Source organism: Pan paniscus, chromosome 10 (genome assembly GCF_029289425.2).
Source record: "Pan paniscus chromosome 10, NHGRI_mPanPan1-v2.0_pri, whole genome shotgun sequence".
Classification (NCBI taxonomy): Eukaryota; Metazoa; Chordata; class Mammalia; order Primates; family Hominidae; genus Pan; species Pan paniscus.
Genome location: NC_073259.2, coordinates 84618187 through 84641938, shown reverse-complemented (window position 1 = coordinate 84641938; position 23752 = coordinate 84618187). Strand labels below are relative to the sequence as shown.

Sequence of the window (23752 nt, the reverse complement as noted above, 5' to 3'; positions counted from 1 at the left end):
AAAATGGCCATTCATTCATTCAATCAACAAATATGTATTAATCTCATGCTATTGCCTGGTGCTTGGCATACAGTGATCAGTGAAATAGACAAACTCTCAGCCTTTCTGGAGATTACAGTCTAGGAGGAGAGATGGCAAATAAACAAACAAATACATGAAATTGTGTCATGTGGTGATAATCAATATAAAGGAAAATAAAAAATAGTATAAAAAGAGAGAGTGAAAAGGGTGCTAGGTTAACTATCGTGAGCAATCAAGGAAGCCTCTTTGGCAAGGTGATACGTGGGTAAAACCATAAACCAAAGGAGAGTCCACCATGCTAATATTTGAGAGATAAGGGCCTTTGAAACTGAGTTTTGGTTAATTCCAGACAGGCTCTAACAAGCTTTTTAAAGTCTTCAGGTGAATCTTTCTATGGGACATCTTAGTTTGGGCAAGGAGGGCAGTGGTTCCTATACCCTCCATCAGCCCTCCACTGCAGGCTCTGGCTCTGTTCCATGATTATTCTCTTGCTTCTCTTTGGCCACAAAAAACAATTACTCTGCCAAGTGCCTCAGTTATTCAGACTTTCTGGAGAATGCCACAGCTATTTCCACCAACCATAGATGGCTATCCTCAGAATGGCTGGGGCATGGTGGGGGAGAATGCAACTTTTATTCTCATCTCCATATCTCTGTAAGCTGCCCAGACAGGTCCACAAATAAATATATAATCTAAGGTATAGTATACTTGTACATAAGCCACTTCAAAATAAATCCCCAAGGTGAATTCCACCCCCACCTCCCATCCTCAAACATATACACAGGAGAATGCTGCTCCCAATGCCCCAAGTAGGAATTCTGGCACCAACACTGACTGGCCTCATGTGATTCCAGCTTATTTTGGTCTCCATAGCTAGCCTTTCCTACTGAATTTACAGTTCCCATTTTGTTGTGGGCTAGATTCCCCAAGAGCAGACTCTAAGACTAACTTAGCATGCATGACGCTCATTGAGGAGTCCCTTGGTATCAGCACCTAGGGAAGGGAAGGGAAGGAAGCAGGATTGTGCAGCGGGAGAAGTCAAGCTGTGATCCAGTCCCAAGGACAGATTTGGCTGACTCCACAGAGAGCTCTAGAGCTGGAATGGCCCTTCAGAAATGTCTCAACGTGGGTCATGATGGCTAGACCTTTATTCTCCCACATAGATCAGTTATTGTGAGGAATCCCAAGCCACATACAAAGGCCATGTGTACCTGTTCCAGCCAAAAGCCTTAGCTGAGGTCACAGCCAACAGCATGCATCCACCCACACATATGCGGATGAAAATACCTGTAAGGTGACTCCCGCCCCAGCCATAATCTGACTGCAACCACACAAGGACAGTCGGCCCCTAGATCCACGAGAGAAAATAATAACAAATAGACGGTTGTTCTCTGCTACTAAGTTTAGGTGGTTTGTTATATAGCTATAGATACCAGAACACTGAAGGATTCTCCTGAGAGGGTGAGGCAGGTTTATCTCAACATTTTCTAGTTACAAGCACTTAATTGTCTTAAGACCTAACCATCATCTCAAAGTTCCCTTCAAATATTTCTCCCAAACAACTTTCATATCCTTCCAAATAAGGCCAGGTGCGGTGTCTCATGCCTGTAATCCCAGTACTTTGCGGGGCTGAGGTGGGTGGATCACTTGAGTCCAAGAGTTTGAGACCAGCCTGGCCAATACAGTGAAACCTCATCTCCACTAAAAATAGAAAAAATTGGCCAGGCTTGGCGGTGCACGCCTGTAATCCCAGCTACTCGGGAGGCTGAGTCAGGAGAATCACTTGAACCCGGGAGGTGGATGTTGCAGTGAGCTGAAATCATGCCACTGCACTCTGGCCTGGGTGACATAGTGAGACTCTGTCTCAATAATAATAATAATAATAATATCTGCCTTTAACATTTCTGAAGTAGGTGATAATTTTCTTGTGGTAGATGGCATACATATATTATTGCCCTGAGGACACTAAAAAAATGACTTATATTCTGTTGAACACATCTGCATTATAGTACAAAGCCATTTAGCTGTATCCAGTGGGATACTGTAGTTTATTGTTTTGCCTTCTATCTGTTCACATTTGCTATTTCACCCTCAAGCCTTGCTACAGTAAGTAAGCCAATTACTTTCAAGAAAAAAGTCAATTAATACTTTAAAAAAGGTTTCTTTAAGATGTTAGAAGTTTTCTAATGTTAGTATTTCATATGTGATTTCATTTTACAATTGATTTTGAGGGCAGTCAGTAGTGGGAGGGGCTTGAATTTAAGCAAGGCCTTATGCTAGACACTGACTATTTTTGAGGAATTGATATAATTCCGTGAGGCTAGGGTGAGCAAACAAAGGCAAGAGTGGCTGGTGATGAGGTTGCCCAGATAGCAAGAGGTCAGATTATGCAGGGCTATTTTAAAGATTAAGGTTTTTGAAGTTCTTGCCACAATTCTGCTAAAAGAGAAAAAAGAAACCCAAAATGGAAAAATAAAATAAAGATGCTAGATTTTATCCTAAATAGAAGGGAAGCCATTGAAGGATTTACACAAAATAAGATGTTTTAAGTTACATTTTTAAAACAATGCGGTATCTGTTGTGTGGAACATAGAAGGGAGACAAGTTAGGAGGCTATGGCAGTCACCCCAGGAGAAATGATAGATAAGAATTAGGAGGACTGATGATTGATTAGATATGGAAAGTAAGAAAAATGAAATTATCAAGAATGATTCCCAAGTTTTGGGGTGAGCAGCTGGAAGGAAAGGCAGAAAGAGAAGTGCAATTGAAGGGGAGGAAAAGATTAAAAGTTTAGTTTTAGCCATGTTCAAATTCAGATGTCTCCATGAATGAAACTATCAGGAAAGACTAGTTGGAACCCCAAAGAGAGATATGGGCTGGAGGTGAAAAAAAAAAGTTCAATCCAAATTGCAAATGTGCTCCTGCATTTTTTGTTGTTTAATCAAATATACTTTTTATTTATTTTAGCATCTTCAAATATTATTGTTCAGCTTTGCAGAAATGAAGAGGATATTGCTTATTTGTAAGGTTACTGTGAAATGTCTGCCATCTTGCTGACGGTCATGGAGAATACTATAAGTCTATCTCATTCGATGGCATGAAAACAATGAAGGCACAGAAACTGCCAAGATGAGAAACACAGTCTTTTTTGTATCATTGTCTTACTAACAAACATTTATATCCTTATCTATATTTCTTACTGGGGAAAACTTGTTGCCATGTTTACACCTAAATCACATCAAAGTTGTGCAACATTTAAAAGATGTATCAGGGTGATGCAGGAGGATAGCTTGAGGCCAGGAATTCAAGACCAGCCTGGGCAACATAATGAAACCCTGTCTCTACAAAAAATAACAGAATTAGATTAATTTTGTTATTTAGTTAAACAAAAAAAATTATCTAACAAAAATAACAAAATGCACCTGTAGTCCTAGCTACTTGGGAGGCTGAGGTAGGAGGATTGCTTTAGTCCAGAAGTTTGGGGTTGCAGTGAACTATGATTGCATCACTGCACTCCAACCTTGACAACAGAGCAAGATCTTTTCTCTTAAAATAATAAAATAAAATAAAATAAACTTTATCAAAGGAATCTTTAGTTTTATTAAGTATGTAAACATAATTTTAAAAAATAAATTTAATTCCAAATACTGGATTATCCAAAAACTACATCCAGGAAAGATGTAGTCTTATGGATCTTTAACAGCTAATAAGTTCATATTTCTTTTTTTCCCCGGTAACAGTGAGTGAGTGCTGGAACCAGCTTTCACAGGCCCATGAGAGCCAAATGTATGCATCTCTTTCCAACTCTACATTCAATGATGTCAGGTCGGTAGCTCGAAATCGGCTATGGTGGGAGTGTTTACACTACAGAAATCAACAAACACTTCAAATAAGTGCTTTTTTGTTCACCAGAATATATACCTATATCTCTTTTCTCTCTTGATTCCTCCAATTAAAAAAGAAAAGTTTTCATGGAATACTTACTAAAAAGCCCAATTTATTTTGTTTAAGTACTCATTTCCAAACTTGGGGAAAATGGAACCTTTTAGGAAATGCTATTTGAGTTTTACATCTTCCTTTTTAGTTGGAGGAGTCCAGGTTGAATGTATATGTTATTTATTATTAAAACCATTACATAAAAGTAAGGTATCTCAAATTATTTGGGTTATAGTGGAACCATTACCAAACCTGGCATTTAGATTTCTGGTAAAGATAACTCTCAGCTTATAGGTATTATAAATGACTATATAGCTCTAAAGTTGGCACCAGGAATCTAAAAGCTCTATATAAACATCAATGAAGGAATATGTGCTTTAAGACCTACCTGGTCTATTTGTAGAGGGGCAGACTCAAGAAGTTTAAGTTCTTATCACATTTGTCTGGTTACTCAGAAATAGTCCCTCTGATGTTTTTTAAGGACAGTGTGATCAGCTCAACCTTACAACTAGTTACATTGTTTTCAAGGGACCTAAGCTATAAATGTGAGGGAATTCATTTTTTAATTTTTAAAATTTTTTAATTAAATTTTTTTTGAGATAGGGTCTCACTTTTCACCCACACTGGAGCGCAGTGGTGTGATCTTGACTCATTGCAGCCTCGACATCCCAGGTTCAAGCAATCCTCCTACCTCAGCTCCACAGGTAGCTGGGATTACAGATGTGCACCACCATGCCTGGCTAATTTTTGTATTTTTTATAGAGACAAGGTTTTGCCATGTTGCCCAGGCTGGACTTGAACTCCTGGACTCAAGCAATCCGCCTGCCTTGGCCTTCCAAAGTGCTAGGGTTATAAGCATGAGCCACCTGTGCCCGGCTGAATTCATGTGTTTTTTGTTTTTGTTCTTTTTTTTTTTTTTTTTTTTTTTTTTTGGAGACACAGTTTCACTCTTGTTGCCCAGGCTGGAGTGCAATGGCCTGATCTCAGCTCACCACAATCTCCGCCCCCCGGGTTCAAACAATTCTCCTGCCTCAGCCTCCCGAGTAGCTGGGATTACGGGCATGTACCACCACACCTACTAATTTTTTGTATTTTTAGTAGAGATGGGGTTTCTCCATGTTGGTCAGGCTGGTCTCGAATTCCCAACCTCAGGTGATCTGCCCACCTCGGCCTCCCAAAGTGCTGGGATTACAGGCATGAGCCACTGCGCCCAGACTGAATTCGTTTTTTTAAACACAAATCTCTTATTAACACTTAAAGACAAGTCTTAGACCAAAAGCTATTGGATCAGGGTCTTTATATTCAGTTCTCTACCATGCCATATTCTAAAACAGGATTTTTAAGCCTTATGGGTATTCTATGGTTTGAATGTGTTTCCCCAAAGTTCATGTGTTGGAAACTTGGTCCCCAGTGCAACAGTATTAGGAGGTGGGACCTTTGGGAGGTGATTGGGTCATGAGGGCTCTGACCTCATTAATGAATTAATTCATTCACAAATTAATAGATTAATGGATTAATGGGTTATTAAGGGAGTGGATTAGTTTTCACAAGTGATTTCATAAAGGCTCAGGTCAAAGAAAATGCAGCTGTCTGCTTTCTGAAGCAGAAATGAATGGGCCTGTTTCATGTCAGCTGAGATACCATATGGCAGAGAAATTCCTTTCAGTGGAAAAACCCACAGGTTCCTTTGATAGCCTTCAATGGTAAGAGATGATAGTATTCTATAATTGGTGCAAGTGGAATGAGAGGTAAATGGGGATGCTAACAGAAGGGGGATTCAGGTGAGATTATATTAGAAGGCAAAGGAGACAGCATTATTAGACATTAAGGGTGAAAAATGGAAAAGTTTTACTAATGGAATGCCTTCACAGTCAGGCAGATAGAACTTTCACTTCCTTGAGATAGCCATTCTTGTATCTCCTACACCTAGCATAAAATCTCAAAAGATATTTGTTAATTTTTTTTTTTTTTTTTTGAGACAGGATCTCACTCTGTTTCCCGGGCTAGAGTGCAGAGGTACAATCAGGGATCAATGGAACCTCCATCTCCCAGGTCCAAGCAAACCTCCCACCTCAGCCTCCCGAGTAGCTGGGACTACCAGTAAGTACCACCATGCCCTGCTAATTATTTTAATTTTTATAGATAAAAGGTCTTGCTATGTTCCTCAGGCTGGTCTTGAACTCCTAGGCTCAAGTGATCCTCTTGCCTTGGCCTCCCAAAGCACTGGGATTATAGTCATGAGCCACCATGCCCAGCCTCATCATGTTTTTTATTGGTGATTATGACAGAGATTAGGAGGCACTATTCAATCACTTCATGCTATATGGTGTTATAGACTGAACATCTGTGTTTCCCCCAAAATTCATTTGTTGAAGTCCTAACACCGAATGTGATGTTATTTGGAAATGGGGCCTTAAGGAGGACATTAGGATTACATGGTAGACCCTCATGATGAATTAGTGCCTTTATAACAAGAGATACCAGAGAGCTTACTCCCTCTCTCTCCATATTTGAACAAAGAACAGGTCATGTGAGCGAATATACAAGGAAGAAGGCAGCCTTCTTCAACCCAAGGGGAGAACTCCCACTGGAAACTGATCATGCAGGCACACTAATCTCAGACTTCCAGCCTCCAGACTGTGAGAAAATAAACTTCTGTTATTTAAGCCACACAGTCAATGGTATTTTTTTTTATGGCAGCCTAAGCAGACTAATGCATATAGTCTTCTCATTTTGTTAGGGTTTGAATTCAATATAGTAAGAAAATTTTCCTGTTTCTAGGGTTCTTGTCAGACACTGTTGGAGGGAAGAAAAATTCACCTGTACTGTTTTAGGGGCTCTGCTTGCTACGCTCTTTTAGAAAATTTGAGGCCTGTGGTTTAGTGTTACTCAGTCATTGTGCTTCCCTCACTTCTCCTTTTGCAGATTAAAGGAGCCTGAAGTAAAGATGCAAGAACATGTCTTGGGAAAGGTAATGTGGCTTTACTTGTAAATAATTTCTCCACCTCTTAAGAACCAAATGTTTCTTTGTTTTTTTTTTGAAGGAGAATTTGTATTATTTTTATTATTTTTATGTACAGAAAGCTCAACAGTGCACACTTAACCCAGTTTAATGGCAAGTTCATTCACCTTTGCCTTTTCCAGCTTGGCAATGTGAGCCACAGATTTGGGACCCAGGACATTGCCTCCCCAGTGACAATGGATCTCATCATATCTGTCGCTGGAATTGGTCCTGATAGCTTCCACCAGCTTAGCCAAAGCTCCTTTGTCTTCTGAGTTAACCTCTGTGAAGGCGACAGTGGTGGAGGTCTTCCTGTGGACTAAACATCCCAGTCTTGCCTTCCCCTTGATAATGCAGTGGGGGAACCCCATTTTATGACATAGGACAGGCAGGAAGACAACCAGCTCAATGGGATCCACGTGGTGTGCCATCACCACCAGCTGAGCCATCTTGCACTCCACCAAGGTGGTGATGGCGTTAACTCCTGCTCGAAGGACAGGTGATCTCTTAGTGGGGGACATCCCCTTTGCTGGCAGCTTTCTTCTCAGCCTGGGCCAACAGTCTCTGCTTCTCTTGCTTTGTTTCTGGTCTGTACTTGTGGGCCCGCTTAAGCAGCCGAGTAGCTATGTGGCGATCCAAGGCCTGGGTGAACTAGTTAATTGTAGGAGGCACTTTCAGCTGCTTATAGAGGATAGCTCCTTGCTGCTGCAACCTGATATAGTGGGGGCATTTGACAAAGCAGATGAGGTACCTTTTGGGGCTGGATGTCCTCTCCAGTGCCAAAATTCTTAGGCCATTTCTCAAACAGGGAATTCACCACTTTCTTGGCATCCTGCTTCTTCACAACAGCAGGGGTTGGGGCCACCTTCTTCCCCTTGGTCTTCTTTCCTTTCGGCATCTTGGGTGGTGGGAGGGGACCAAATGTTTCTTAAATAGGTTACAGCAGGCCGGGCGTGGTGGCTTATGCCTGTAATCCCAGCACTTCGGGAGGCTGAGGTGGGCGTATCACCTGAGGTTGGGAGTTTGAGACCAGCCTGACCAACATGGAGAAACCGTGTCTCTACTAAAAATAAAAAAAAATTAGCTGGGCGTGGTGGTGCACGCCTGCAATCCCAGCTACTAGGGAGGCTGAGGCAGGAGAATTGCTTGAACCCAGGAGGCGGAGGTTGTGGTTAGCCGAGATCGCACCATTGCACTCCAGCCTGGGCAACAAGAGCAAAACTGCACCTCAAAAAACAAAACAAAACAAAACAAAACAAAAGGTTACAGCAGAGGTCCCCAACCCCCAGGCTGGTACAGGTCTATGGCCTGTTGGCAACTGGGCTGCATAGCAGGAAGTGAGCAGTGGGTGAGTGAGAGAAGCTTCATCTGTATCGATAGCTGCCCCCAACAACTCGCATTATCACCTGAGTTCCACCTCCTGTCAGATCAGTGGTGGCATTAGATTCTCGCAGGAGCAGGAACCCTATTGTGAACTGTGCATGTGAGGAATCTAGGATGTACATTCCTTATAAGAATCTAGTGCCTGATGATCTGTCATTGTCTCCCATCACCCCCAGATCAGACCATCTAGTTGCAGGAAAGCAAGCTCAGGGCTCCCAGTGATTCTGCATGATGGTGAGTTGCATAATTATTTCATTAAATATTACAATGTAATAATAATAGAAATAAAGTGCACAATAAATGTAATGTGCTTGAATCATCCCAAAACCATCCCCTCAACCCCAGTCCATGGAAAAATTGTCTTCCACAAAACTAGTCCCTGGTGCCAAAAACGTTGGAGATTGCTGGATTATAGCCAAAATTTAAAATTTTCATGGTCAACATCTTCCATCATTTGAACTTTGAAGATCTAGTTAATCTTATCTCCTCTTCATTTCCCTTCATGCTGTTGGCAGATAGGTCTCCTTTGTGGAACATGATCACATCACACTTTTGCTTTTCTTCATGTCTGACGAACCTTCAGAGCTTCTCTGGTTTATATAAATCCTACCAGTCCTTAAAGCTCTATCTCATGTCTGAGACTTTCCATGAGGCTTTGTCTGATAATTCTGTGAAGTAAAACAACTAGTATTTCTTTGCTATAAAAGATGTCACCCACACAACCCTAGGCATCAAGGGATTAACAGTAATGCCCTCAGCTACTGCATGAAGGAAGTTTAATTGTGTTACACAAAAAGTGTCATGGGCCTTTACTTATGCGGGATCTATGTTCAGTTCGGACTCCAACCAGAAAGACCTCTCCTACCGGAAAAACCTTCACTCTTTGTTAACAGCCCAATGGTCAGGGAACAGACGACAAAGTCCTACAGGGAGAGTGCAAAACCGGAACACTCAGGTTGGAGAGATTGCGCTGCAGAATTATCCAGCCATTCTCAGCTTCAACAAGTAAAGGCTTATGTACCTCTGTAATGGGAATGATAACAGTTTATTCATCAGGGTTTTCTTTTTACTATATAGAGTAAATACAATGAGATGTGGAAAAACATTTTGTAAAATACAAAAGGGGAGAAAGACAGGAACTTATATATATTAAGAATTCACCAAGTGCCAGGCAGTGCAATGTAAAGCCTGTAGCACAGATATATCTTTCCTCTTGGTGAATCCCTGCTCACTGCACTGTGTTGGAGCATCAGCCAACTGCAACATTAATCTCCAGACTCTTCATCCTCTGTGTTTCCTTTAGGAAGAGTTCCACACTTTGATCTTCAGACTTGCTATTAAGGGCATTCTCTGCTGTTTGTCTAAATTTAAAGTGGTTTCAAAGGACCTTATGTAGCTTTTTGTTATTTTTTAATGACTTTAGTATAGTTATAATTCAAAACTGTTTTATTTGCTCTTTTTAAGGGGTGACTTTTCAGTTAAATAATTTTATTACATAACACCTCTCTCAGGAAAGTCGTTGCCCCAAGAAGAGCCAGTGATCACAAGCCCTTCCTAAGACAGATCTCCTAAGCAGGCACTAAATGAATCCCTGGATACAATCATAGAGTAAAGACCAGTAGTCTGTGATAACAGGCACCATATCCTTTCATTCTATGAAAAGGAAAAGGGAAGGAGGCAAATAGGTACTTTATCAGTATAGAGTCAAAAGAGAAGGGCCATTCAGAACCTGGGTTCAAATGTCATTACATTGCTTCCGGTTTGACCCTGGGAAAGCTACTTAACCTCTTTGCATCTTGATTTCTCTTATAAAAATCCACATACTAATACCAAAGAGCTGATGTAAGGATTAGTTGATGTAAAATACGTAAAATTTAGCATAATAACTGACATACACACTCACTCAATAAGTATATATCATTTTATAAGAGCAATCTTTGTGACGTATGAACCACAGAAGAGCATATATCCCTGCTACATTTGTCCAGAGAAAAACTCCACAGGAAATTAAAATAACAACTGCACTTTAATATATTTATATTGCAAAGAGACATATCAAGCCAGTGTAACTATAACCACAATCTTCTAATATCTGTTAGGTTCCAGTTCTTGTAAATGGTATAAAATTTACAAATAGGCCCCCGCTGAGTATAGCCACTTATATGCCTAACAGGTAGAGAACTGAACTCATCATCTTGCCTCACACCAACTGTTCCTTTTTCTGATTATCTGATTTCTATTAATAGTTCACCATTCTCCTAGTAATTCATGCTTGAAACTGTAATTATTTTTGACAAAAACTTCTTCACCACTGCCTACTGATCTTACTTGCACTCAAAATCTAACTCCATCCATCTCCATTTCTGTGCCTACCCACCTAGTTCAGGCCTCCAACCTGGTTTTCTTGCTTCAAGTTTATTTTTTCCCACCAAATTCTTCCTCCATATAAATCTTAAGCAAACTCTGATATTGAGCCTGTTTCACACCATTACTTCTGCTTCTGCTCAAATATCTCCAGTAGCTCCCTATTGCTTACCAAAATAAACTTCAAGCATTCAACATACTTTATGAGATGACGCTGCAATGCCTTTCTGGCTTTGTCTTTAATTACTCACTGTGTGCATTCTCCTTGAGCTTCCCTAAGCAATCTCCCTATTATTGTTGTTGTTTTTACCTCCATAAATCTGGTATTATTTATTATATTTTGAAAAACTTAAACTCATTTAACCTGTCCAAATAATGTCACCCTTTAAGGCCAAAAGCAAATGCTGTCTCTCTGGGAAATGACATAGTAGGTATGCAGAAAATGTTTTTTTTTTAAATAAATAAATAATGTATGAATAAAAGAATAATGAATGAAATTAAGTTCTATCCTGAAGGGCCTGTTTGGTAACAAAAGATCAAGAATTAAAATAGAATCATTAAAAGATTTGTGTGAGATTTGATCAAGTAGATACAAAAAGAGGCAAAGAATCTTTACTTTGATGAAAAGAATAAATGGTTAGACATGGGAAACGGAACTAGAACCGGAATGGAATATGATGGTCATGATATCAGCAAGCAGAAAAGGCCAATGAGAGAGGCGTCAAAGCCAGGATTGGTGAAAACAGCACAGACTCTTCTCAGAGGGGCAAATTGTGTGAAAAGTGGATTGCTACCACATAGGACTCAGATTTTTCTCTTGACCATGGTTCATAAAATGTGGTCTGCAGACCCCAGGGAATTTCCAAGATCCTTTCAAGTATATACAAGATCAAAACTATTTTTACAATAATACCAAGACATTACTTGGCTTTCTCAGTGAGTTGACATTTGCACTATGAAACAAAGGCAATGGTGGGTAAAATTGTTGGTGCTTTAACAGAAATTAAGGCAGTGGTACCAAAAGTGTACTAGTAGACATTGAATTATTTACTGCTACATCCCAGAAAAACAAGACAGTTTCATTTAATATTATTCTTGATAAAATAGCATGATTAATTTTATTAAATCTCAACCTTTGATTATGTATGTTTTAAAATTCTGTGAGACAAAATGCATACTGTATTCCTGTTGCACACCAAAGTTCTAAGGTTATCTCAAAGAAAATGATTTTTGTGCTTGAGTCGTGAGTTAAGCCACTATTTTACATGGAAAATTATCTTAACTTGAAAGAATGACAGACAGATAAACTATAGTTATTCAGACTTAGGTATGTGTCAGAACTTTTCTCAAAAATAAGTGAGCCCATCACTTCAAGGAAAACAACTCACAGCATTTGTTGCCAATGATAACATTTGAGCTTTCAAACAAAATTTAGAATTTTTTAAAACTCATATCTACCTCTATGAATTTGGCAGCTTCTTGATTCCTCAAAAATTTTCTGATGAGATCAGTGGTGACAATAATACATGTGATTTTTTTGGGGTATTTCAACATGAAATCTGTCAGCACTTGGAAGATATGCATAACTCAATGAAGCACTATTTTCCAAATGACTAAATGCATGATGTTGCAAAATAGCGCATGGAATCTTAATCACAGAAAGGTCATCTCAATCTGTTGGTGCTATGTTGGTGCTAACTCCAAATGGACTGCTGCTACACAACCACCCTACTTAAGGGTATTCCTGAAGGGAAATTCTCTCAACTGCAGATCTGTAAGCAGTGTACCTGATCAACTACTTTCTATAAAGGAAGAAAAGGCCTGATGTATAGGATGTACATGGACCTTTGAATGACGGCAGTTGGCTTGGTTGGTTAGTCAGACGGGCCTAGAGGAGAAAGACTGGAAGATGGGAAATAAAAATATCCAAGGAATAAATGTATGGGTAGACCACTGGAGTAGGCTCAAAGTGTGCAGAAATTTGTGTGCTACATCAATGCCTATCAGAGAGCCTATACTGCAGAGAAAGCACTAAACAACCAAGTAAACAGGACTTGTCTAGTAGAAATCATTCAGTCTCTCTTCTCAGCAATATCTGTGTTTACACAACGGGCCCATGATAATTACATGGCCATGGTGGCAGGGATAAAGGCTGTGAATGATCCAATAGCATGAACTCCCTCTCTCCTGGGCCACTGCTGCTTGTCCAGTCCATTAGCAGCAAAGATAAATGCTAAGTCTTCATTATGGTACCATCCCTTAAGAAGGCTAGTCAACCATTCAGTGGGAAATTGATTATATTGGACTCTTTCAACCCTGGAGGGGATAGCAAATTGTACTTATCAGAATTGATACCTATTATGGGTATGCATTTTTCTTCACTGTTGTAGGTGCCTTTGTCAGCACCACCCACCGTACAAGAACTTACTGAATGCCTGATTTACTGGCATTGAATTCTATCTATTTTTTTATATCAAAGAGCCCATTTTATGATAAAATAGGTGTAATAATGGGGCATAAACATGAAATTGGCCATCCTAATGGAACAATGAAATAATCTAATAAAGACTTAGCCAAGGAACCCACGCAGGACTAACACTTCAAAGGGATAGGGTATTGTTCTCAAGAATAAGATAGGTGCATTAAATGTATAGCTGATGGCTGGGCACAGTGGCTCACGCCTGTAATTCTAGCACTTTGGGAGGCCAAGGCGGGCGGATCACCTGAGGTCAGGAGTTTGAGACCAGCCTGGCCAACATGGTGAAACCTTGTCTCTACTAAAAATACAAAAATTAGCTGGGTGCGGTGGCGTGTGCTTGTAATCCCAGCTACCCAGGAGGCTGAGGCAGGAGAATCGCTGGAACCCGGGAGGCGTAGGCTGCAGTGAGCCGAGATTGCGCCACTGCACTCTGGGCTAAGCGACAGAGTGAGACTCCATCTCAAAAAAAAAAAAAAGTATAGCTGATTTCTAGTGGTGTGTTTCCAATAGCCAGAATGTACAGGTCCAGAAACCAAAGGGTGGTTGTAGGAATGGCTCTCACCAACACTCCCATTGACCCCTTTGCAGAATTTGGGCTTCCTATCTGTGCATTCTTAGGCTTTTCAGGATTAGAAGCACTTGTTCGGTATGAAGGGGACTTCTATGAGGGCACACATGAAGTCTCCATTGAACTGGAAACTATAACTATCACATGATCATTTTAGATCACTTGTGTCAGTGGACCATCAATGAAAACACTTACTATCTTGGTGGTGATAACTGACCTTGATTACCCATATGAAATAGAGTTGCTGCTACCCAATGGAGACAGGAAGTCCGATGCATGGAACACATAGGATTCACTGAGTTATTTCTTCGTGCTCCATGTCTGGTGATAAGTATAAATGGGTAATTGTAATAATTAAGACTCACTGAAGAGCGAGAATTAGAGTTCAGATCCTTCAGAGATGATGATCTCGTTGCCCCCACCCAGTCAAGCAACACAGACTCCCTGAAATGGTAGCCAGGATGAGACAAACTAGAATAATCTTTTTCACATCCTTTCAGCCTACCTTTTATACCAACTATTGCTATGGCAACCAGTTTTGTGCAACTGTACCACATATTTATCATTTCAAAACCTGTGCTGCTCTGATGATATGGCATGGATGCCAATGAGAACCCACTCTGCGCTTAGGCATGTACAACCTGGAAGAGTAAAGAAGTTAACACTCTCTGGGACAATCTTTGACTGCACTTGTAATCTATTGCTGGATAACAAGTTACCAAATCTAGCAGCCTAAAACAATAACATGTATTATATCCCAGTTTCTGTGGTCAAGAGTACAGACACAGCTTATTTGGATTTTCTGCTTCCAGGTCTCTCCAGGCTAGAGTCAATGCATCAGGTGGGCTGTGTTCTCACTGGGAAGCTCGTCTGCTCCCAAGCTCATATGGTTTGCCGAATGAATTTATTTCATTGAGGATATAGGACTGAAAGCTTTAGTGTGCTGGTTGGCTGTCAGCTGGAGGATGCCATTAGCTCCTAGAGTCCATTCAAGTTGCCTGCCATGTGGTCTACTCCATAGGCAGCAACATAGCAGTTTGCTTCTTCGTGGCCAGCAGAAGAGTCTACTAGCAATATGAAGTCTTAGATAACATAATATTATCATAGGAATGCCATTCTGTCACCTTTGCCATATTCTATAAGTTAGATGCTTCACAGATTCCTCCCATATTCATGGGATGTAATTAACAGGGGCATTGATATCAGAAAGTGGGGGTCATTGGAGAATCAGCCTAGGTTCTGTCTGCCAGTCTTTCCTCAGGCCCTCCCATATGAAATATATGGTTTCTCCCCTTCCAAGGTTCCTGTATTAGTCCGTTTTCACACTGCTGATAAAGACATACCTGAGACTGGGAAGAAAAAGAGGTTTAATTGGACTTACATGGCTGGGGAGGCCTCAGAATCATGGTGAGAGGTGAAAGGTACTTCTTACATGGCGGCAGCAAGAGAAAATGAAGAAGATGCAGAAGTGGAAACCCCTGATAAAACCATCAGATCTCGTGAGACTTATTTGCTACCATGAGAACAGTATGGGGGAACCTCCCCCATGATTCAAATTATCTCCCACCAGGGCCCCTCCCACAACCCATGGCAATTGTGGGAGTACAATTCAAGATGAGATTTGGGTGGGGACACAGAGACAAACCATATCAGTTCCCAAGAGTTTCATTCATTATTGCATCAGCTCAAATTCTAAAATTTCATCATGTGAATCAAGTCCAGGTGCAGATGAGCCTCCTACGTATAACCTGTTAAGTAAAGCTCCTGGACACAATTATTCTCTAACTATGGACCTCTGAAACCAAGGAAATGAGTTATCTGCCTCCAACACACCCAACATACAATGGTGGGACAGACACAGGATAATAGCTATAGACATTCCAGTTTAAAAATAGGGGAAATGGGTAGTAAAAAGGAGTCACTAGTCTATAGCAGTTTTGAATACAATTGGATTTATTGGAAGTTCCTTAATTAAGTTTCTAGGCTTGGGAATGATTCTTCATGGCTCTTGGCTCTGCTTTCTGGGTTCTTGGTTCCACCATCTGAGTCATTCTTCCTTTTTCATGGAAGGTAGCATGTGTTTGCAGATGAGTAGTTTTATCAGCCTGCTTTCTGCCAGTAAAATTTTGGAGGTCTGACAGCCTCTTTTCATTTTCTAGTCTTTCTGTCTGTCTTATTCCAAGTTGGCACTGTTTCTGCAGAAATAATTTTCTCAAGAATGTTGTGGTTCTTTCTGTATTTCAGTGGCATTCACTCTTATCAGACAAAGGCCACATCTACAGATTGTTTCAAAAATAATTCCATCTCCTTTAAGCTTCCTAGAGGCTCAATAGTGTGGTTGAGAGGATCTGAGGCATACCCTTAGATCTTTTCAAATCTAACGGCCGTCTCTTGAAATACCCCTGAGTACTCTGACCTTTGATCTTTTGGGGGCTTTAAAAAAGATTATAGAGTAACTTCAAGTGCATTTTCTCTAGAGTAGGCTTTTCTGACAGTGCCCAAAAGCCATCTCCAACTGTTAATATTTTTTGCCATCTGGGGAAGATGAGGATTTTTTAAATTATCAAGTCCTGATTCCTTTTTGCTTAATAGTTCTTCTCTCAATTTGTCTCTTTTCTTGAATTTTCCTGTAAGTAGCAAGAAGAAACCAGTTGTCCCCTTCAACACTTTGCTTGGAAATCTCCTTAACTATATAACCAAATTCATCCATTTACAAGTTCTGCTTTCAACGTAATTGCAAGAAATAATTTCACTAAGCTTTACACCAGTAGATAACAAGGATCTCCCTTCTTCCAGTTTCCTATAGCATGTTCCTTACTTCCTTCTGAGTCCTCAGCAGCAGTCTTCAATATCCACATTTCTACTGACAGTTTGTTCGCAGTGATTTGGGCTTTGTCTATCATACTTTTCAAGCATTCTTCTAGTCTCTGTCCACTGATCAGTTTCAAAGCCATAGACATATTTTTACATATTTATTACAGTAGCATTCTACCTCTAGGCACCAAAATCTCTATTAGTTTTCCAATTCGATGTAACAAATTAACACAAATTGAACACATTAAAATAACACACATTTACTATCTCTCTTTCTGTAGGTCAGGAGTCCAGATACACCTTAGTTGGGTTTTCTACTTTGGGGTCTCTCCAGGCTACAGTGAAGGTGTTGGTTGGACCATGTTCCCATCCGAAAGCCTGAAGAAAGAAGAATCTTCTTCCAAACTCTCTCAAGTTGTTGGGAGAATTCATTTCCTTACAGTCACAGGACTGAGAGCTTCAAGATTTTGTTTTGTTTTGTTTCTGTTGGCTCTCAGCTTCTGCAAGCCACCTCTGAGTTCTTTGCCACATGGTCCTCTCCGATAGGCAGTTCATAACATGACAACTTGCTTCTTCAAGACCAGCAGGAAAGTGAGAGAGTGAGTCGGCTATCAAGACAGATTCTTACATAATATAACATAATCATGGGGGTGATATCCCATCACATTTGTCATATATTGTAATGCATGTATTACATTACATCATGGGAGTAACATCCTATCACCTTTGCCTTATTCTTCTGGCTGGAAGCAGTTCACAAGTTCTACCCAGTCTTACGGTGAGGGGCATAAAGAAGGTCATTAATACCAGAAGGCAGAGATCACTGGGGGTTACCTTAGGATATGTCTGCCACATTGGGGGAAGGCAGACAATTCTAGGTAGCTATTCAAAGATCCAGAGAAATGAGCCTGAGTTACCTACAACAATGTTCAGATTGATTAATGTATTCTTGAGTTAGCTTTCCTTCCTTTCATGTCTTAATTTTCCTAGCCCCTCACTCCTATTCACTGGGATCTCTTCCCAGAATCAACTATCCGCACAGAAGTTATTGTCTCAGACTCCGATTTCAGGGAAGAAGCCAGGCTAAGATAGCAGAAGAGAATAAACTTGTATAAATGGTATGCTACAAGTTAGGAGGGATGGTAGGCAGGAGGTTCTCCTTCTCAGAAATTAATTACCCCCACCCATATATTTCTCTAGACTATAATGAGGCAGTGCTAAAAGTTCATGGAAGAAAGCATGCTAAAGGTGCTTTCTGTATGCAAATCTCAAGATACAGCATCTTAACTCTCTCTTTCATAAAATTAGAATTGGCCCAAGATACTAAATTGGGCTAGGCTGGCAAGTGGGGTTCAAGTAGTTTCCATTGTAGGGAGAGAACTTTAATAAGTGTAAACCTGGCAGAGCTCAAAAAAGAGCAACAGAAGTACTTGAATACAAGGGATAAAACTATTAAAGAACATTTTTCACAAATAAGCCTTGTTTCTTCAATTATCTCTATTTCCACCATGCCTGCCATCTCAAGTGATGACTATCACTCTGCTCTGGCCAAGTTATATGTCAAATCACAAAGGTGAAATGAGATGACTGTCAGGTCATATGTTTGAGGGGGAGGAATGGAATTACAAAGAAAGGGATACCATGACACTTGGAGAAAGAGTTATGAGGAAAGAAAACCAATGGGGTGCTTAAGAAAAGGGCTTGAGTCAGAGTCAGCTGGATACCATGTCTGACACAGTGAACTATGATAATCCTCACAAAACATTTCTAAAATGATTGCCTTAGGATTGCACTGGCTGCATGGCCAGGGTTCTCATTTCTCATTTCCTTTTCTTAGAATTAAGGTGATGCTCTTTGAAATGTCTAAAGATAGATGACTACCATTGGTAGTCAACCCTGAGGTTTTGTATGTACAGGCCCAGCACTGAGCTAAGTGTTTTGTATGCAATTGCACAACATCTTTACGAGGATAGATGCTATTATTATCTGTTTCTCTAAGCATGGGGAAACTGTTAACCTCAGGGTGTTGAGTAACTTGCCCAACATCATACAGCTAGTAAATAACAGAGCCAAGACCCAAGACCTAGGCTCGCATTTGCTGGCTTAAAAGTTTAAGCTTTTTGCTTTTTTTTTTTTTTTTTCAGTGGTGCTATCTAAGCTTACTGCAACCTCTGTCTCCCAGGTTCAAGCAATTATTCTCCCTCAGCCTCCCAAGTAGTTGAGATTGCAGGCACGCACCCCCATGCCTGGCTAATTTTTAAATTTTTAGTAGAGATGGGGTCTCACCATGTTGGCCAGGCTGGTCTCGAACTCCTGAACTCAGGTGATCCATCTGCCTCAGTCTCCCAAAGTGCTGGGATTACAGGTGTGAGCCACCATGCCTGGCCCCAAGGTTAAGCTTTTAACCACTGCATCACACTGCACCTCAGGTTTCAAGATAGGGAAACTCAATTTTTAAAAATATTTATAAAGCATTTACATTTTTTCCATATCTCATTTTATAAAGTGTCTTAGCTAGTAAGCTTAAAAATTATTTATTTCGGCCAGGCATGGTGGCTCATGCCTGTAATCACAGCACTTTGGGAGGCCGAGGCTAGCAGATCACCTGAGGTCAGGAGTTTGAGACCAGCCTGGCCAACATGATGAAACCCCATCTCTACTAAAAATACAAAATTAGCCAGGCATGTTGGCACGTGCCTGTAATCCCAGCTACTTGGGAGGCTGAGGCAGGAGAGTCACTTGAATCTGGGAGGCAGAGGTTGCAGTGAGCTGAGATCACGCCATTGCACTCCAGCCTGGACAAAAAGAGCGAAACTCTGTTTCAAAACAAAAATAAATAAATAAAATAAAATAATTTTCTTATCAAGAAAATGCAAATTAATCTGCAGTGACAGAGAGTGGATCAGTGGTTACTTGAGGATGGGAAAGTCCCAAGAGTGGCAGGAAGAAGAAATTACAAAACAGCATGAAGAAACTTTCGGGAATGAAAATCAAAATTTGTAAACATATTTATCACTGCCAAAAGTTAAAGAGTCTTGCTCAAGATTAGCCTGAGAGGTAGTAGCAGAGACAGGATAAAAATATAGTTTTTAAGCTTCTTGAACCAGTGTTTTTTTCCTCTCAATTTGGTAAATTATTTCCATATGGTTTTAAAAAGGATATGAAGAGACATAAAATATGACATGAGTATTATAGAAAGAAAATTGTGTTTAGGAATTTTGGGCAGCACTATTCACAATAGCAAAGACATGGAATCAGTCTAAATGCCCATCAATGGTAGACTGAATAAAGAAAATGTGGTACATAGACACCATGGAATACTATGCAGCCATAAAAAAGAATGAGATCACGTCTTTTGTGGGAACATGGATTGAGCTGGAGGCCATTAGCCTTACCAAACTAACACAGGAACAGAAAACCAAATACCGCATGTTTTCACTTATAAGTGAGAGCTAAATGATGAGAACTCATGGACACAAACGGGAAAAACAGACACTGGGGACTACTTGAGGGTGGAGGGTGAGAGAAGAGAGAGGAGCAGAAAAAATAACTTCTGGGTACTAGGCTTAGTACCAGGGTAACGAAATAATCTGTAAAACAAACCCCCACGACATGAGTTTACCTATATAACAAACCTGCACATGTACTCCTCAACCTAAAACAAAAGTTAAAGAAGAAAGGGAGCCTGTGAAGCCCCTCAGTCACTCCTCCTACATCTCATCCTGTTCTCCCACTGATCTAGCTTAAAGTCTTCCTGCTGGAACATTTCACCCTATACCAGGTGGTGGGGAAAAACAATTTTTTTTTATTAACTTACATATCTCAATTGAGCATTGGAAGTCTATTGTGAATTCATCTGATGAAAAAGTTGAATGCATCTCTTCAGAAGTTTATCATTATCATCTGCAATCTACTGAGAACTTTTTAAAAAATGAATCCTGCAATTGTATGGCCAGCAGGGGGCAACTAAATACTTCCCAAAACAGCATCTTGTATAAGAGAACAAGTTAAAATTGGAGACTGTTAGCATTCTTAGCTGTGTAGGAGAGCTGACTTCCTTCTAAAATGATAATTAACACCTAGACACATTCTCACAATACTGAATTTGTGAAGATATTTGGAACAGTTTCCTAAGTGGACAGATTATAAAACCACATTCTGGGGCCTGTATGTGGCAGATTTGTTTTGGCTGTTTTTTCAGTCCACAAGGTTCCTTGCAAAAATTTATGTATTTTATGATGAATAGCTTTGTAAAACTTCTTGTATTACAGAAAATATAATGAACCTTGACTTATTTCTGTAGGTTATTTTAGAATTCTGCTATTTTTACTTAACATTCAAAGATAAAAGTAAATAGGGATTGCAGAGGATCTTGTTCTTAAAGTATAATAAAGAATCATTTCTTAGCCCTGTTTTATAGAACTAATTTTTAAGCTTGTTATATTAGTTAGGGTTGTCCAGAGAAACCAAACCAACAGAATGTGTATACATATAGATATTATAGATATAGATTTTTTTTTAAGGAATTGGCACACATGATTGTGGGGACTCAGTTTCTGCTTGAGTCCAAAGGCAACCTGCTGGCAGAATTCCTTCTTTCTCTGGGGAGGTCAGTCTTTGATTTATGAAGGCCTTCAACCGATTGATGAGGCCCATCCATATTATGGAAAGTAATCTGCTTTACTTAAAATCCACTGGTTAAAATGTTAATCTTATCCAAAAACACCTTCACCAAAACATCCAGAATAACGTTTAACCAAATATCTGGGTACCACAGCCCAGCCAAGTTGTCAAATAAAATAACCATCACAGTTGCCTATTTCTTTACATCATAGTCTCAAAGTCGTAGGAGATCTATATGGTGAAATAGCTCAACCCTCCTCCAGATGCAGCTGCAATGCCTGGCAAAGAGAAAGCATTTAGCAAATATATGCTGATTTGAATTGAACTGAATGTATATGAATTGAATTAAATATCCCTAGTGGTGGCTAGGTTCTGCCAGGTTTCCAGTGCGGTGCTGGGAGGTAATGGAAGATAGAAGTTAGGCACAGGCTCTGGAGTCAGATAGGTCCATATACTGAGGCTCCCCTACTTACCTTATATGTACCTTGGGATGAATAACTTAATTTTTCTAAGCCTACATTTCTTCACCTGTATAAAAACAACAGTCATAATAGCTATTTATGCTACATATTGCTTTGTTAATCAATATTTACTTCTCTTTCCTTTCTGGCCACTCAGTGGATTGACTGTATTCCTCAGTGACCCTACAACTGAATGGAGCCATGTGACTTGGTCTGGCCAGTGAAAACTGTAGATTTTATGTGTGTCACCTTCAGGATGTGGCAGTAAAAGGTCGATATGAAATTCTTTTCTTTCCCGACTGTGGCAACCATGGAAAAAGATTCATCTTAAGATGGCAGCACCACAAGGTTGAAGCTGCCTGGATTATCACGTTGTTGCATGGAAGACAGTTGCCTGGAGAGTTGCCTGCAGCCAGAGCTAACTTTTTGTTAAACATTTGCTTTTTCTCCCAACTGCAGCACAACCTAGACTATTCTCATGTATTGTCTCACAGAGTTGTTTTGAGGATTCAATCAGATATTGTTTCGCAGGAAACTGCTCATTTGACAAGCTATAAGCACGCAAATGTTATAATTATGATATTTCTTTGCCTTGATCATTATAGCAATTCAAAACTCAAACAATAAAATTAGAGTACCAGGTAACTTTTGTTTAAAGTATTAGTATCTAACTCTTTAAACTTCTCCTCTGAACACTGCCTTGCACACAGTAGGCATTCATAAATAAACAAAATTTTTTTTTTTTTTTTGAGACAGGGTCTCACTCTGTCACCCAGGCTTTAACATGGTGCTACAACCAAGGCTCACTTTAGCCTTGACCTCCTGGGCTCAAGCAATCCTCCTGTGTTGGACTCCCAAGATACTGAGATTACAGACATAAGCTGCCACACTTGGCTGCTGGGATATTTTATTCCCTTATTGTTAGACTGGCAAGATTTAAGTTTATTTCTTTTGCTAGACCTAGGTTCTCATAAAACAACTACTTTTGGTTAGAGTTACCTATTAAAAAATGTATTACTATGCTGTCATTAATGGGGCTTAGCCAGTGATAGCTGCTCACACATCTTAACTCTTCCCTGAATTCAGACCCAATAGATAGGAAGTCAAAAAGATAAAATACCAACTTCTCGGCTTGGCATGGTGGCTCATGACTGAAAGCCCAGCACTTCAGAAGGCCGAGGTGGGAGAGTTGCTTGAGTCCAGGAGTTCAAGATCAGCCTAGCACACGGAGACTCCATCTCTACAAAATGTTTGAAAAATTAGCCAGGCATGTGGCATATGTCTGTAGTCCCAGCTACTTGGGAGACTGAGGTAGGAGGATCGCTTGAGCCAAGGAGGTAAAGGCTGCAGTGAGCAGTGATATTATGCCATTGCACTCAAGCCTGGGTGACAGAGTGAGACTTCATTTCAAAAAAGCTTCCTAAGATAAAGCTGATTGGATGTATTATAATATACAACCATGACCAGGTTTTTCAATATTTCTTTTTTTTTTTTTTTAGACGGAGTCTCACTCTGTCACCCAGGCTGGAGTGCAGTGGCGTGATCTCAGCTCACTGCAACCTCTGCCTCCTGGGTTCAAGCAATTCTCCTGCCTCAGCCTCCCGAGTAGCTGGGATTACAGGCACCTGCCACCATGCCCAGCTAATTTTTGTATTTTTGGTAGAGACCGGGTTTCACCATGTTGGCCAAGCTGGTCAAATACTTCCTAAGTCCAAATGGGTGATGACTTGCCACAGGAGAATTTGAGTCTGCAAGATGGATAGACTTCTGTAGAATCACTGTTTCTGCTTGGTGAGATCAACAGTACAAAGAATGAGAGTTAGGCCTCAGGCCTGTTCTAGAAGACAAGCATAGGCCCTGATCCGTGTGTTTTTAGTTTATGACATATATTGAGGAACTGAGCAGAATATAATTTCTTGTGGGTGGGAAGATTTGAAAAAGATGGCAAGAAATGGCTTGGGTTTTATGTTTTTCTCCCCAAATCACCAATTAAATACAAAACTCCTTCCACTTGGGGAAAGTGGCAGAAAGAAAGATGAAATTTCCTCTTGACTCTATAGTTCTGAAAGAAACATATTTCTATTTTAAGAGCCAGGTAGGAA

The 23752-nt window shown here is 40.2% G+C and overlaps 1 long non-coding RNA gene and 1 pseudogene across 1 annotated transcript in view; both read right to left on the bottom strand.

Moving 5' to 3' along the window:
* LOC112441425 (uncharacterized) overlaps positions 1-23752 on the bottom strand; it is a 198397-nt gene that overhangs the window by 78647 nt on the left and 95998 nt on the right. The window lies entirely within an intron of this gene.
* LOC129393525 (large ribosomal subunit protein eL8-like) lies at positions 2315-8940 on the bottom strand (annotated as a pseudogene).